Source organism: Symphalangus syndactylus, chromosome 23, assembly GCF_028878055.3.
Source record: "Symphalangus syndactylus isolate Jambi chromosome 23, NHGRI_mSymSyn1-v2.1_pri, whole genome shotgun sequence".
Classification (NCBI taxonomy): Eukaryota; Metazoa; Chordata; class Mammalia; order Primates; family Hylobatidae; genus Symphalangus; species Symphalangus syndactylus.
The window spans coordinates 65,569,430-65,585,382 of record NC_072445.2 but is presented as its reverse complement, the minus strand read 5'-3'; the positions used below and the strand labels follow the sequence as shown (position 1 = coordinate 65,585,382).

At 41.9% G+C, this 15,953-nt stretch overlaps 1 protein-coding gene across 19 annotated transcripts in view; it reads left to right on the top strand.

Moving 5' to 3' along the window:
* FARS2 (phenylalanyl-tRNA synthetase 2, mitochondrial) overlaps positions 1-15,953 on the top strand; it is a 524,433-nt gene that overhangs the window by 62,068 nt on the left and 446,412 nt on the right. Inside the window, exon 1 of one of the 19 annotated variants that reach the window (XM_055263669.2) lies at positions 9,369-9,387. The exons of the other annotated variants lie outside the window; for them this stretch is intronic. The gene's annotated coding sequence lies outside the window, so the exon portion shown is untranslated. Of the gene's footprint in view, positions 1-9,368; positions 9,388-15,953 lie in introns of those variants that run through there. 19 annotated transcript variants of the gene reach the window in all.

The window sequence follows — 15,953 nt, the reverse complement described above, 5'->3', positions numbered from 1 at the left end:
TGTGTATTTCTCCTAATGCTATCCCTCCCCCACCCCTCCACCCTCCAACAGGCCCTGCTGTGTGATGTTCCCCGCCCTGTGTCCAAGCGATCTCATTGTTCAATTCCCACCTATGAGTGAGAACATGTGGTGTTTGGTTTTCTGTCCTTGTGATAGTTTGCTGAGAATGATGGTTTCCAGCTTCATCTATGTTCCTGCAAAGGACATGAACTCATCCTTTTTCCTAGTTCCAGTTTACAGATTACAGGACTTCTCAGTCTCAATAGTCACATAAGCCAATTTCCATAATAAATTCCTTTATCTATTAAAAAAAAGATGAGTTTAGATATAAAATTTTAAAAATTTGCCATTTTTTTATTTATATATGAGAGCTCTGTCAGTAGTTGGAGCAGAAAGTTTAGATGTCAAATTTAAAAATGTTTTCATTTTTTGTTTTTTATTTATCTGTGAGGACTCTGTAAGTAGTTAAAGGATGTATGATTCGTGGTAGATTTCCCACTGTGTATCTCTTAGAGCCCTCACTGAGGGCAGAAAATGATTGGATTACTCTGGTGGTTGAGGACAAGGACTTCTTACCTGCTCCAAAACCTTTTTTGACATAGGTAGAACAGAGACATATGTGTCTCTGTGTGTACATGTAAGTATATATAACATAAGCATGTCCAAATGTTATGTCTATTTATAGTCATACATAGCTGCTGATTCAGAGCGACATAGTGGAAATTCTTCCTGACCTTTGACTTGGAAGGGACATCTGATGCTGATCCTTATTTTGTTTTTTTTCAAAGAGAAGCACATTTGGGTTTGATATAGCATTCACATTTAGATAATTTCATGACGGTTGTGGGGACTGGGAATGTAGCTGTCTTCTCACTTTTATGCAGATTTTTCCCCTTAGTTAATTACTGAGGTGAGAGGTGTCTGTGTGGAGATGGTGGGTGGGGCAGGGGGCACTGTTGGATGAGAGAGACAGATTGCATAGGTAACAGTCATGGGCACCTGCTCATTTCCTTCCTTCCTTCCTTCCTTCCTTCCTTCCTTCCTTCCTTCCTTTCTTTCTTTCTTTCTTTCTTCCTTCCTTCCTTCCTTTCTTTTCTTTCTTTTCCTTCCTTCCTTCCTTCCTTCCTTCCTTCCTTCCTTCCTTCCTTCCTTCCTTCCTTCTCTCTCTCTTTCTTTTCTTTCTTTCCCTTTCTTTCTTTCTTTCCTTTCCTTTCCTTTCCTTTCCTTTCCTTTCCTTTCCTTTCCTTTCCTTTCCTTTCCTTTTCTTTTCTTTTCTTCTTTCCTCAGGGTCTTGCTCTGTTGCCTAGGCTGGAGTGCAGTGATGCCATCATAGCTTACTGCAACCTTCATCTCCCAGGCTCAAGCGACCCTCCTGCCTCAGCCTCCCAAGTAGCTGGGACTATAGTCATGTGCTATTACTATACCTGGCTAATTTTTTTTATTTAAAAAAAATTTTTTTTGTGTGTGGAGATGGGGTCTTGCCATGTTGCCCAGGCTTGTCTCAATCTGCCTGTCTTGGCTTCCCGAAGTGTTGGGATTATAGGCGTGAGTCACCACGCCCAGCCACATCTGGTTATTTCTGAAGTCCTAGAAAATGAAGGCTGTGCTTACTGGGGGTGGGAGGGAGTGTTTAGGGGGCTCTTGGATCAATTGGTATGATTTTTCTAGTCTGTAGTCTTTTATTTTTCTTCTCTATAATTATTATTCTCTGGTCGTTGACCTCCAGGGTCTGGTTAGTTACATATGCCACTAAGAAAAGGTCAAGGGTTATAGAAATGAGGCACTTACTTTTCTGATGCCTTAACTTAGTTTGCAACATCCTGGGAGTTTGAAAGGAAAATGGTAGCAAAATTTGGGCACAGTGGCATGCACCTGTAGTCCCAGCTACTTGGGAGCCTGAGGCAGGAGGATCCTTTGAGCCCAGGAGTTTGAGGCTGCAGTGAGCTGTGATCATGCCACTGTACTGTAGCCGGGGTGATAGAATGAGACCCTGTCTCTAAAAAAACAAAGAAAGAAGATGGCAGGAAAGTAACGGCAAGTTCTCTTTCAAAGCCTAGCTCACTGTTTTGTAGAAGATACTCTGCCAGCCCCATCTCTTATCTCCAACCTACCCACCCCATCTCCTGGATCAAAGCCAGCATCATTTCTAAGGGAAGCATTTGTGAAATCATTTCCTTCTATCAAGAGTAGTTTGCATTGTCTCCATGCAGAAAGTGTGCAGTTTAATATATTAGGGTGGGTTGGGGAGGGGCAACTAATATAAAACAATTTTTTTTTTTTTAAAAAACTAACATTCTAGTTTTATTGAAAATGAGTCCAGCCTGCTGGGTGACAGAGTAAGATGCTATCTCTTTCTTTCTCTCTCTCTGTCTCTCTCTCTCATCTCTTTCTCTCTCTCTCTCTCTGTCTCTCTCTCTCTCTCTCACACACACACACACACACACACACACACACACACACACACAGAAAATGGGGATAAATTGATGGACCCCACACAAGTAAGGGTTATGGCAGATGATGTTGGTGAACCATCTCCTTCATGTTGGGAATTCACTCAATAAAACAGATTAAGAAGACTTGGTCCCGACCCTCTTAAGAACTTACCAAGGAGCTCCTCATGCTGTTGGTCATTTATCTTAGCCATGCACTTCTCCAGTTACCAGTCACGCCCACCTACCCTCCTTGTTGCTTACAGACTCCAGGTGACAGTCTTCCCACATGTTGGAACGCTTCTACTTCAGAACTTTCCTCTAGAGCTCTGCTCCCCTAAGTTTGGTCCTAGGAACAGCAGAATCTCAGGCCCCATCCAAACCTGTGTTGTGTTGTTTAACAAGACCTCTAGGTGACTTCAGTCTGCAAAACATGTTAAGATTCAGATTTTATTTCAGCAGGGCTTGGTGGGACCTGAGATTCTAACAGGCTCCCAGGCAGTGCCCATGTTGGTCTGTGCACCACGTGGTAGATAGCAAGGCTTTGCTGTTGAGACAGATTACATCTCCCTTGTGTCAGAGAGTTGCAAAGCTGCTTGGGTTATTGGATGACATGGGATGACATAGGCTAATCAAGTACCTCTGGCCTTGGGGAGTTGAAGTTAAAAAAAATGTGCCTGGTTATGATGTGCTAGCACAGTTCTCAGAGCTAAAGCTGAATATACTTGCACACTGAATCCTCTCCTCAATCTTAGGAGGTAGACACTATTACTGTCTTTTACAGACGGGGAGATGAGGCACAGAGAAGTTAAGTAGGTTGAGCAAAGTCACATGAACTAATGAGTGAAAGAGCAGGGCTCTGAATCAGGCAGTGTAGCTTTGGTACTAAGCTTTGAAATTATTGTGCACTTCCTGAGTGTGTGGGGGGCTACAACTGTTGGCAGAGAGAGTTGGCTCACAGTGCAGAAATGAGAGTGTCTTGGTTTGGGCAGTGGAGTGGTTCCAGAAGGCACGCTGAGTTCAGGACTGAGGTCAGCATAAGGAGGGCTGAGCAACAGAGAGCGGGACTGTGTGGTTCATCTTCAGTGGACAGGGTTAGTGGAGGAAGAAGGCACACAGGGTGCCAGCTGCTGAGGAACGAGAGTAAATATAGCAAACTTTTATTAAGCATTCATAAGTGTCAGATACTGGGGTTTACATTTGTTATTTCATTTGACCCTTATAATGATCCTGTGGTGCAGGTACAAATCTTTTAGAGAAGGAAACCGAAGTTCAAGAGAGTAATTCTCCCAAGGTCATACAGGGAGAAGAGTAGCTTAACTTGAATTTTAAGTCAGTGCTGTCTGATTTCACAACCTGTGTGTGAAGCTTCTTTGCCCTGCTGCTTCCCTGGCAGGGACTCAGTGGGGAAGTGAAGGCATAGAGGAGAAAAGAACTTGAGCATTGACACTAGGGTGTAAAGAGGTGCCTGGACACAGAGATGAGGGGCAAGAATGCAAGAGCAGCACCTGGGACTGACTGGTTAAAACTGGACTGGAATCTCTGAGATTTTCCTGAGTGGGGCTGGTGCCTGGATTGGCACAGGGCTGAAACTGCAGGTGGGGTTAAATGGCCCCAAGGTGAAGTCGGTTGCCATCTGATGGTTAAGGCTTGCTAGGACTGAACACACATCTTTAACTCCTGTGTCTTCATCCTTGTGTCAGCTCGGGAGAGCCACTCCTGCCCTCCCTTTGACCCTGCCCTCTCCACGACTCTGTTTCTTAGACAAATGTGTTTGCGGCCACGTTGGCTGCTCCCCAAGCCCCCTGCTTCTCTGAAAGTGAAAAGTTGCTTCTGCTTGCCTTCCTTCATCTTTGTGATTATTGCATTTCTTGCCACAGACATTTCTCATTGCTCCCAATGTGAAAATCTGGGCTTGTTACTTTAACCAAATGATTGTACAGCCCCATGTGACCTCAAATAAATTTTTTAAATGGATAACTAAGCTGACAGTACATGAAGTGCGCCTGGGGAATTCTCTGCCTCGGGATGCTCATAATGAAGGGAATTGACTGGGGTTAACAGATGGACACTGCTCATTTTTTGGCAATCACTGACAAGTACGCAACACCTCCAGGTGGCTTTCCATGGACTGCTCTGTGTGGCTCAGCCCATGATTCCTGTGCGTCCGTAGAATGCTAATGGTGCCTCTTCCTCCCTGGGTAACATAGCAGGCTGCATGGTCTGGTGTAGCTCTGTATCCTTGAGATCAAAGGCATGCATATCATTTTTAAATAAAAGATTATCTTTTAATTATAGAGGCATCATAGCAGTATTACAAAAAGCTTAGAAATAGAGAAGGGAAAGCACCCACATTTACCGCCCTAAAACGTGGTAATCAGTTTTTAAACAATTGTTCAGTGGCTTTTCACAGTTGTATCAGTTGTTTTGTATGTGCATTTCCCCTTATCGCTGTATAATCTCCACAGTTACCATTTGAATGGCTGTATCATATTCTGTTGTGATGCCACATCATTAATTATTTAACTCTGTTGTTGACCTGTGCACTACTTCCAACTTTTTACCGTTAGTAATAACAGTTAAAGGTATACATTTGTGCATGTAGCTATTTTCATATTTTGAATTAGTTTCTTATGATAGAGTCTCAGATGTGGCATTACTGGGTCAAAGAGTGTGAACATTTTTATGGCTTCTAAAATGTATTGCCAGATTGCTTTCCAGAAGAGGGAGGCAATTTACAACGCCACCACAAAGGCATTCGTTTCCCAGATGGACAACTTGGTTAGGGATGCAGCCTCTCACAGTACATGAGAAGCTGTGTTTATGTTTGTGTTTGTGTTTGTGTGTGTGTGTGTAAAAAACTTGTTGGCGTGTTTGTGTATTGTTTTAACCCCAGTGACACCATGCATTGCCTATGTTAATAGGAATGTACTAGATGTCTAATGACAACATAATGGTCATCCATTAGTATTTAAAATAGATGTGTGTTTGATATGGATTAAAGCAAGGTATAGGTGTTTCCTCTTTCCCTAGAATTCGGACTTTTAAAAAAATTGACAAAGGTGAGTTGACAAGAGTGTTCAGCCAGTGTGACTAGGTTCTTAGTGGCTCCCTTCTTTTTGGGAATACCTAGTGATTTGGAGGTGAAGGTGGAAGTCAAAGGAGCTTGGTAGGAGCAGTAGTGGGAGGGCACTGGAAGTAGCTGGGCATGTGCCTAGAAGAGTGCCTATTGTGGACTGCACAAAGCAGCTCACCTCACCTGGTGAGGACAGTTTTGGGTGCTGAATGGAGTGCTTGCGTTGAGAAGGATTTTGAGGTCACACCTAGGCTCAGTGGGAAAGATACTGTGATTAATTAGCAATTTGTTCTAGATCTTTGTCATTGCAATTTTCTTCAATTTGTTATCCAATTGGATTATAAACATTACATGCTTTCATGTAGGAACTGTACCTTTTAAAATTACAATTTTCTCCCCGTTTCCTGAAATGTCTAGCACGTTGTATTGTATATGGTGTATGTGTATGGTAGTTTTGTGTCTCCTGATTGAATGAATGAGGGAAAATACTACTTTATCCTCATAGTCCCAGGCATTTTATCAAAGCCTTGTGTTTAAGGAGTGGGATCCCACAGTTTGCCTGCTCACGTGTGAAACCTCCAGCAGACCTCACAGGGGTAAAGGAAAGGAAATTTCAAGTGAGAAACTTAGGGAAAGTAATGCCAGCAGAGACCTTTGACTCATTTATATAACCACCCAAACCATTGAATGAGACCTCATTGTTTTATAGAGGAGTAAATTCAGCCAAATAAGAGCAAATGGCTTCCCCACGATCACACAGATGGTGGGTGACTGGGGACCCCAAGTTGGGTCCTGATTCCGGGTCCAGTGTCCTTTCCTCTACACCTTGTTGGGAGAACTTGGTGTGCTTGTTTTGCTTGCCCCTCTCCCACCATAGCCCCTACAGGTGTGTATTTGGAGTTTTCTTTGCTGTCTGACCATGCTTGTCCTCTCATGTAACTGAATTAGGAATGAGTTTAGAGACTGTGGCCTTGAGGCAGTAGTCAGATGGGGGTATGAAGATTTATACTGAGGGCCAAGAGACAGTGCCGGATCAAAATTCAATTCTATTCAAACTTACAGCTTTGCCTTATCTCCAGTTCGGAATATAACCTTTTTTTCATTTTAAAGGGAGAACATATAATGGTAGATGTGGTACATGATTTTAGTGTGTATTTGGTACAATTGTGATCCTAATAAAACTGCCATTCTGATCCATATGCCTAGGGTAGAGATTTAAGGTTGTTAAGGGAGCAGTAACTTTGAGCTTCTTGATTTATCTTGTGTGACTGAAATCTAAACCTCAATATTGCATCAACTCCATGGTTGTTTTTCCTCCTTTCTTTCCAGAACCCCTCACCCCCAATCTGATGAGCACATTTGGTTGTGTAGTTGAGATTCTGAAGCTAAATGCATTAATAGTGAGGGAAGTATTCACGGTGAATGTCGAATGAAATGACTGAGGGAGACAAAGCAGGAAAGAGAATTAACAGTCTACTGGTTCTTTTAACAGCCGTGTGATGGCTGCCCTGGGAATTGAATGATTTGTAGATGACTGGATCCTGCTCATTCCGTGGTGGCTTGAGGCCCCTTGAAATTGATGTGAACCTCATAAGCTGTCAGCAGTTACAGCTACTGGGTAATAAGGTTTGGAATTTATGGGTATTTACATTTCAGAGGGCCTTTACTATGTTTCTGTAATTTTGGATTAGAAATGCTTGTCCTTGATATAACTGTTTTTTATGCACAGTGCTAGAGTGTTTAAGCCCCTTAACATTCCCAGTGTGTCCCAGTGTGTAAGCCACTTTCTTTCTGGGAGAGCAAAAAGATGATATACTTAATCCTACTTTTGGATTAGTGGACAGGATGATTTTTCTCTGCTTCTCTACTAAACCAGCTCCATACTGTCTTCTGTACAGTAACAAGTCCCATGGTAAAAGAAGTTAGAAGAGTGTTACTGACCTGCTGTTGATAAATATTTTCCTACAGCATGCTGAGGTGGGCATATTTTGACTTTGCTTGGTTTTGAAAGGATTAACATTTTTTAACTGATAAATATGAACTTGTTCTGAAAAACTTAAAAAAAAATGGAGAAATTGAGAGAAAACTTATCTAAGACCCCTCCAACAGAATGCAAACCACTTAGGATATTTTAAATTTTCTTTCATTCTTTTTTAATGCATAATTTTTATGTAGTTGTAATCTGTTTATGGAAATTCGGTATTTTAAAAATTATTACATATGTTTTTCTTTGTTATATATTTTTCCTACAGAAGCTTCATTTTCCATTGAGGGGCATTTGTTAAAATCTTTACTTGTTCTTTCCACATGTTGTCCAATGGCTCAGTCCTTTACTTATCAGTGAGATGTAAGTGGGTAATGGCACTGTCCATCAGTAATTATGACTGACGAGTTGGCTGTCTCTTCACTCAGTAGGGGCCAGGCCTCCTCTTTCATTTGAGAGTCGTTGATCTGAATGGCTCATATATTTTTCCAATTATAAATTATCCTCTAGTGGGCTTTTTGTGCATTAGTTCTTTGGGATATTTTTTCAGAGTAGAATTGCTGTCCATAAAAGGGACGTTTTCATAAGATCTATGAGACATTTTGATATTTTACACACAGGCGTGCGCACACATGCACAATTTACATCGTATCATATTGTATGTATTGTTTTCTGCAAGTTGCCACTAGTAATCTCAAATGTATAAAACTAACCATATACTACATGTAACATTGGGTATTATTGCTGTTTTAAGTTCGTTAACTTGATAGGCAAAAAATAGCATCAAGTTTTAAATTTCTTGACTTAGTAGCGAGCATGAGCACTTCAGCACACATTGATTAGCAACTTGATTTCCTGTTTTACGAGCTAATTCATCTTGGCCTTGAAGTTGTAGTGGTTAGAAAGGAGTGGCACCTGTCAGCATCTCGGTGGGGCACATGGGACTAGGACACAAGCTGCTGTGCAGCCTCATGGGTCAGCCTCAAGGCTCATGACCTGAGTTGGCAGAAAAGCACTTACACTGCCCACATTGCTTTAGGAAGTCAGGATCTCTCAACACTAAAATAAATGCTTGTTTTTGACCTTACTACTGCTTCAGTTTGAATTGCCAACTATTTGCAATTTGTATGGAGATTTTTTAAGGACAGTAGGGAAGGTGTGAGATTTTTATGTTTATCAAATAAAATGGGTCGCGGATGTGAGATTTTTTCACTTTTTAAAAACAGCTTGCTACAAAATTCTTCTTCTTTTCGTTTTCTTCTTATTTCCTCAATTTATTGAGTGTCTCCTCTCAGCCAGCATTCTGGGCTGAGAGAATGCCACATGCAAAGGCCTCAAGGCAAAAAAGGGAGTGATATGTCCCGGGAAGAACAACCAGGGTGCGTGGATGTTTACAAGGAAGACCTGGGTGAAGTCACAGAAGCGGGAAGGAGCCCAGTGATGCAGACATTAGTAGGTGGGGGCAAATGCTGTGGCATATCACCAAAGGGTTTGAGTTGCAGGCATGTGATTCACAGAAACATCACCCTAGAAAGGCAAGAGAGGAAGCAGCAACTCCCGATGGATGCCTCCTGGGGAAGCCAAGGCAAGAGGTGATGGTACCTTGCGTACTTATGCTTCCTAAACCATCTCTGGTAAAGGGCCATAAATTTTTATTTCTAATCTGTTGTACACTGATACTGTTATAGAATACAAGAAATATGGATTACCAGAAGAATGACCATGAGCTTGAATGTGACAGTAATGTCAAATTGCTACAAAAGTTTCTATGTACTTACTCTTGCCTTGTGTCCTTATCATGCGCTGGTATCAGGTGGACCCCACTTTGATAGCCTTGGCTGACAATGCGGCTCCAACATCTAACAATGTGTTGCATATTTTCTGTGGATCAAGTCATGGTATGTGGCTGTCAACTGTATTAGTTCATTTGGGCTGCTGTAACAAAATATCATAAACTGGGTGATTTATAAACAATGGAAATTTATTTCTCATAGACCTCAAGGCTGGGGAGTCCAAGATCAAGGGACATATTTGATGTCTGGTAGGGCTTTCTGGTTCATAGATGGCACCATCTCCCTGTGTCATTATAGAAAAGGCAAGGGATCTCTCTCAGGCCTTTGTAATAAGGGCACTCATTCTATTCATAAGGGCTTTGCCCCCGTGATCTAACCACCTCCCACTGGCCCCATCTCCAAGTACTATCACCTTGGAGGTGAGAATTTCAATATTTGAATTTTGGGGGCACACAAACATTGAGTTTACAGCAACTATTTACACCAGACAATGTGCTGTGTACAAGATAAACAGTGGGATATGAAATAAAGGTTGTCTCTGCCTTTCAGACTTTATAGTCAGGTTGAATTGGGAGAGAAGTAGATGAATATGAGGCATATATTGCAGATAGACTCTCTAGGACTTACTAATGGGTTGGATGTGGGAGATTCAAGGAGAAGGAGGACTCAAGGTTGAGAGGCAGGGATGGGGTACTCTACAGAGGGGAGAGAGACACTTTCTTTAGACTTGGCAGGATTGTGTGAGATTCTTGTTAGTCTTGAAGTTTTATCTTTTGGAGAGATGATATACTAATTTCATAAAAGCAAAATGATTAACATCCTGCTGATGCAGATTTGAAATGAATTTCCCTGATGACATGCTGCCTCTAGGAAGAAATCTGGGTGGCTAAGGGTAAGGGTGGGGGAGTTTTGAATTTCGTACTGTGCCTATATACCTACTCAATAAAATGTGTTTTAAAATAGGTTTCTTATGACAGCCAAAATCATAAAATACCTTTGGATAAATCTGAAATAAGAAATGTGGAAGATATCTATGATGAAAACATTAAAACACAAAGAGATTTGCTAGAAGAGTTAAATGGAAAAAGGAACAGGTTAGAAAGGAAGACAATATTGAAAGATATCAATTCTTTATAAATTACTCCAATAATCAATGAAATCCTAATTTAAAGAGCAACAGAGTTTTTGTTGCTTTTGTTGTGCAGAGGAATTTGGCACAGTGATACAAAATTCATCTGGAAAAATCAAATTATGAGAATAACTTGGAAAATTCTCCAAAAGATAAGTAATGAGGGGCAACTTGACTTACTGGATGTTAGATACATTATGAAGCTATAATAATTTAAACATTAGAACTGAATAATTTACGATCTTGCTACAGAAAAAGAAAAAGGCACACAGATGAATGGAACAAAATAATTGTTCAAAAATAAACCTGAAATGGACCTGAAATTAGATTATGATAATGATGGTTTTCAAATCACTAGGGAAAGTAGATTTTCCAATAATTTTAAATGTTTAAGGAAACAAGAGTAAACAAAATGCAATATCTTTATTTCATTCTTTATACCCAAGAAAATGCCAGATAGATAAAAGATTTAAACATAAAAGCATAAAGTATAATTTCTATAAGAAAACGAGTAGATTTATTAATAATTTTGGAATGGTGAAGGCCTTTCTGTAAGCAAGGCAAAAACCTCAAAGGTCATAAACTAATAATTGTTAGATTTCCTTACATAAAATTTAGGTTTAAGAAAAAAAAAATCTACAAAGGCAGTCAAAAGATCAGCCACAAACTGGCAATTATTTGTAATACATATGACCAAGAAAGAGTTGCCAGTAACAATCTTAATTAAAAAAAACTCATAGAAATAAGTAATGAAAAAGCTCTGCCTAATACATTTTTTTGTGTGTGTGCGTGTGAATTGGTAGTTTAAGAGAAAAAATACAAATGCTAAAAACAAATGAAAATGTGCAGCTTCACTGATAATTAATGGGAAGTTATGTTAGTGAGACATCATTTTGGAACCATTTGGCAAACAAACAAAAAGTAATCTAAGCACTCATGAAGGTTTGGGCAAACAGAAACTCCCTACCAAAACGTAAGGTCCATAGGCAGAGGCCCTTTTTAACAAAAAATCTATTTCACTGCTATATCCTGAAAACAGAGAAATGTAAGGGGTCAGTGAACATGTGGTGAGTGAATGGATGCATGAAAATATTGTCCTTGGTAGAGTAAGTTGAGCAATCTCACTTGAGTGGAGTGCAGGTTAGGAATATCAAAATAAAATTCCTGTGCGCCTTTCTCCAGCAATCCCACCATTAAAAAGTTACTCTTCTTCTGTGCTTACAAAGGTTTGCTAAAATATGTGGGCAAGGATGCTTATTTCAGCACTGGTTGTCATAGCAGAAACCTGGGAACAGTCAGAACACATCAGTGAGGCATTGGTTAAATAAATCATGGTGCATCCAGGTGATGGTGTGTCCGGAATTGGTGGGTTCTTGGTCTCACTGACTTCAAGAATGAAGCCACGGACCCTCGCGGTGAGTGTTACAGCTCTTAAGGTGGCGTGTCTGGAGTTTGTTCCTTCTGATGTTCGGATGTGTTCAGAGTTTCTTCCTTCTGGTGGGTTCGTAGTCTCGCTGGATCAGGAGTGAGGCCGCAGACCTTCGCGGTGAGTGTTACAGCTCTTGAGGCGGTGCATCTGGAGTTGTTCGTTCCTCCCAGTGGGCTCGTGGTCTTGCTGGCTTCAGGAGTGAAGCTGCACACCTTCCCAGTGAGTGTTACAGCTCTTAAGGCGGCACGTCTGAAGTTGTTCGTTCCTCCTGGTGGGCTCGTGGTCTCACTGGCTTCAGGAGTGAAGCTGCAGTCCTTCACAGTGAGTGTTACAGCTCATAAAAGCAGTGTGGACCCAAAGAGTGAGCAGTAGCAAGATTTATTGCAAAGAACGAAAGAACAAAGCTTCCACAGTGTGGAAAGGGACCCAAGCGGGTTGCCACTGCTGGCTCTGGCAGCCTGCTTTTATTCTCTTATCTGGTCCCACCCACATCCTGCTGATTGGTAGAGCCGAGTGGTCTGTTTTGATGGCGCTGATTGGTGTGTTTACAATCCTTGAGCTAGACATAAAGGTTCTTCAAGGCCCCACTAGAGCAGCTAGATACAGAGTGTCGATTGGTGCATTCACAGACCCTGAGTTAGACACAGGGTGCTGATTGGTGTATTTGCAATCCCTGAGCTAGACATAAAGGTTCTCCACATCTCCACCAGACTCAGGAACCCAGCTGGCTTCACCCAGTGGATCCCGCACCAGGGCTGCAGGTGGAGCTGCCTGCCAGTCCCGTGCTGGGCAGCCGCACTCCTCAGCCCTTGGGTGGTCGATGGGACTGGGTGCTGTGGAGCAGGGGGTGGCACTCGTCGGGGAGGCTCCGGCCACACAGGAGCCCATTCAGGGGGTGGGAGGCTCAGGCATGGTGGGCTGCAGGTCCCGAGCCCTGCCCCGTGGGAAGGCAGCTAAGGCCCGGTGAGAAATCGAGTGCAGCGCCGGTGGGCTGGCACTGCTGGGGGACCCAGTACACCCTCCGCAGCTGCTGGCCCGGGTGCTAAGCCCCTCATTGCCCTGGGCCTGCAGAGCCGGCCGGCTGCTCCGAGTGCAGGGCCCGCCAAGCCCACGCTCACCCGGAACTCCAGCTGGCCCACAAACGGGCGCGCAGCCCTGGTTCCCGCTGGCGCCTCTCCCTCCACACTCCCTGCAAGCTGAGGGAGCCGCCTCCGACCTTGGCCAGCCCAGAAAGGGGCTCCCACAGTGCAGCCCTGGGCTGAAGGGCTCCCCAAGTGCCGCCAAAGTGGGAGCCCAGGCAGAGGAGGCGCCGAGAGTGAGCGAGGGCTGTGAGGACTGCCAGCACGCGGTCACCTCTCAATGGTATGGTTTGTACTTGTTGCGAGTGAAGGGGATCTGTACGTGCTGTCAGAGAGGGAATTCCAGTGCATTTTGTTATTAAGTAAAAAGCAAGATGTGGTACATGACCCTGTGTTAAGAATCAAAAGGAGTATGTTTTACTGATAGATTAAATAGATGCTGCAGGGGTTCCCTCAACCCCTTCAAAAGGGATCACAGGAAACTTTTAGGAAAAGTCGCAAAAGCCACTGAGTTGGAGATACAGAAGGGGATACACACACGTCCTATTTCAGTCACGTGTGTGTGTGTGTGTGTGTATGTACATTTGGCATGTTTTATTATTCTCATTATTTTTAACTCAACTGTTATCTGAGTATGAGGTTACAGAACTTTTCCCTCTTTTTTCTTCTGTGTATTAAAACATACACCTGCACAACCCTAATAAATGTTCCTTAGAAAAAAACTTCCACAAAATGTTCTTTATTTGTTGACTGTGGTATTGACCTCAGATCAAATTATTTTATCCTGTTTTCTTTAGATATATGAAGCCATCTTAAGATTGAGATTTTCTCAGTTTTTGACCTGGGTGTCTTATTTAGCTAAGACTAGGACCATGTGCCTCTTTTTTTTGGCATGGAGGGTAAGTGAGAACATAATGGTTTGTACTTGTTGGGAAGAAGCAGCTCATGTTTGGATCTAGCTGTCAAAAATGAGAGATAAAAAGCCACTCACAGATTCCTTTGTTCCACAACTGTAATGTATTTCTGATTCACATTGATAAAATATATTAATTGTGGCCTCAAGTGAATTTGCCCATTTTAGGTTTGTCTGGGGGAGTGTAAGTTAGTTTAAGTAACTTTCCATGCATCGTAGAATCTTCGGTGTGTTGAGGGGTTTTATGTAATACAAACATACTCATCCACAAACCATATTTAGACACATAAAGCTCCTTGATTTCTAATGAACTTTTTACATGTGTAGAATGTCTGAAACTTATAAATAATCTAGGAACAAGCATATAACTTGGGACCATCTTCTGAAAGTGACTCAGATTATGAATTAAGCTGCAGTCCTTTTGAATGTGTCTTTAACTCAAAAGGGTGGCAGTTTAATTCATAGCATTCATTTAACCTCAGAAATTGAAGTATAAAAATTTTAATAAGAATTTATTTTAGGCTTTGCTTACTATTAATCTGTAAGTCTCATAGCTTATGTCTGTGTAGTATTTTTTGTGTTTCAGAAGGCCTTTTTTATACACTCTCACTTAAACTTCATAACAACACTGAGAAGTAGACTGGGAATTTTCTTTATTATCTGAGGACTTATTGTTTGATGTTTGAGGACAATATTGCCAGCTTAGAGAATATGTTAAAAATAATGCAGAAGATTAGACTAAGACAGCAGAAAAAAGGAAATATCAAAACTTCAAAGATTTAACTCATCTCTAGCCTCTGGGAATGTGCTTATGGAGGGGATTTTGAAAAGCAGGGTTATTCCCAGTGTGTGTTAGAAAGTGTAGGGCTCTCTCTTCTTGCCTTCTGTTCTGGGCTCTTGTTCCGTAAAGAAGTGCCTCTCAGATTTTCAAGACCACAGTGCTAAGTATCAGTTATTAGGAGTCCAACCGAGACTCAAATAAGAATTTGAGTGCCCAGTATGCGCAAGCACTGTAGTAAGTGCTGGAGGCACACTGTTGTACAGCAAAGGCACAGCCCTTTTTTTTTTTAGGAGCTTACATCTGGGGCTTCCTGTTGGTGACTTGTGGTGACGGTGGACACGTTCCCGCCCCCAAAGAACCTGGGGGATACTGTCAGGTCAATGGCAGTCCCAATACCTTGTGTTCAGTGATATAATAGGGGATGTATGAATTGCTGGAGAGCACATAGCTATGGCATCAAATACAAATTTGAGGACTCTGGGGTGGGAGAGGGAGAGGGAGAGAGAGAAAAATGTGTGGTGGTACTGCAGAACAACCTAATCAGCAAAGTACAACCAACCAACACCCCCTAACACAAACTTCAGTGTTATTTACACATATAGTGGTTCGTTGAAAGATCAACAGATAATGGCTTATTAAAGGATCATCTGAATTTGTTGTTGGAAAATCACCCGCCCCTTGTCGTCAGGCTAGGGTGTGCTACCAAATTCTCTGTGCAGATCGCAGGTTGTCTGTCTGCTGAGGGCTGTCCATGCTCAGACTACCATCAGCTAGTTCTAGTTTCCCAGTTACTTCTAATTTACTACTGGCTTTATATTTTACTCTTTAGCTCATCTGTAGTACTTACTGCATAAAGGCTAATTGATGCAGGGCCATACCTTATCATTTTAGCTGATTCCCAGCTGTATTCCCTAATTACATATCACAGCTTTCACAACACAGATCTGCATTTATTGCCATCTGATATATCTTTTCCTGATTGGTAACTTCATATGGATTTCTCCAGTAGGCAGTTTTTGTTAGGGAATTTTTTTAGAACTCTACTGTAAATCGAGTGAGCTATTTTGGGAAGGAGATTTGCACAAGACTTAATAGGGGAGAAGTGTTCGGAGGGAGGGAACAGCCTAGGTGGAGCCTTAGATGTAAGAAAGCATAAGAAAGTATTGAAAACAAGGAAATGATTTTTATATGTGGTGGAGAAGTGGTAATAGGTGAGCCTAGCTAGAGAGGTAAGTCATTGGTTTAGTGGTTCCTAAACTTTGCTGCACAATGGAGTTGCCTGGGAATTTAGAGAAAATTACATTTAAAATAAAATAAAATAAATAACCTCCCAATCTCTG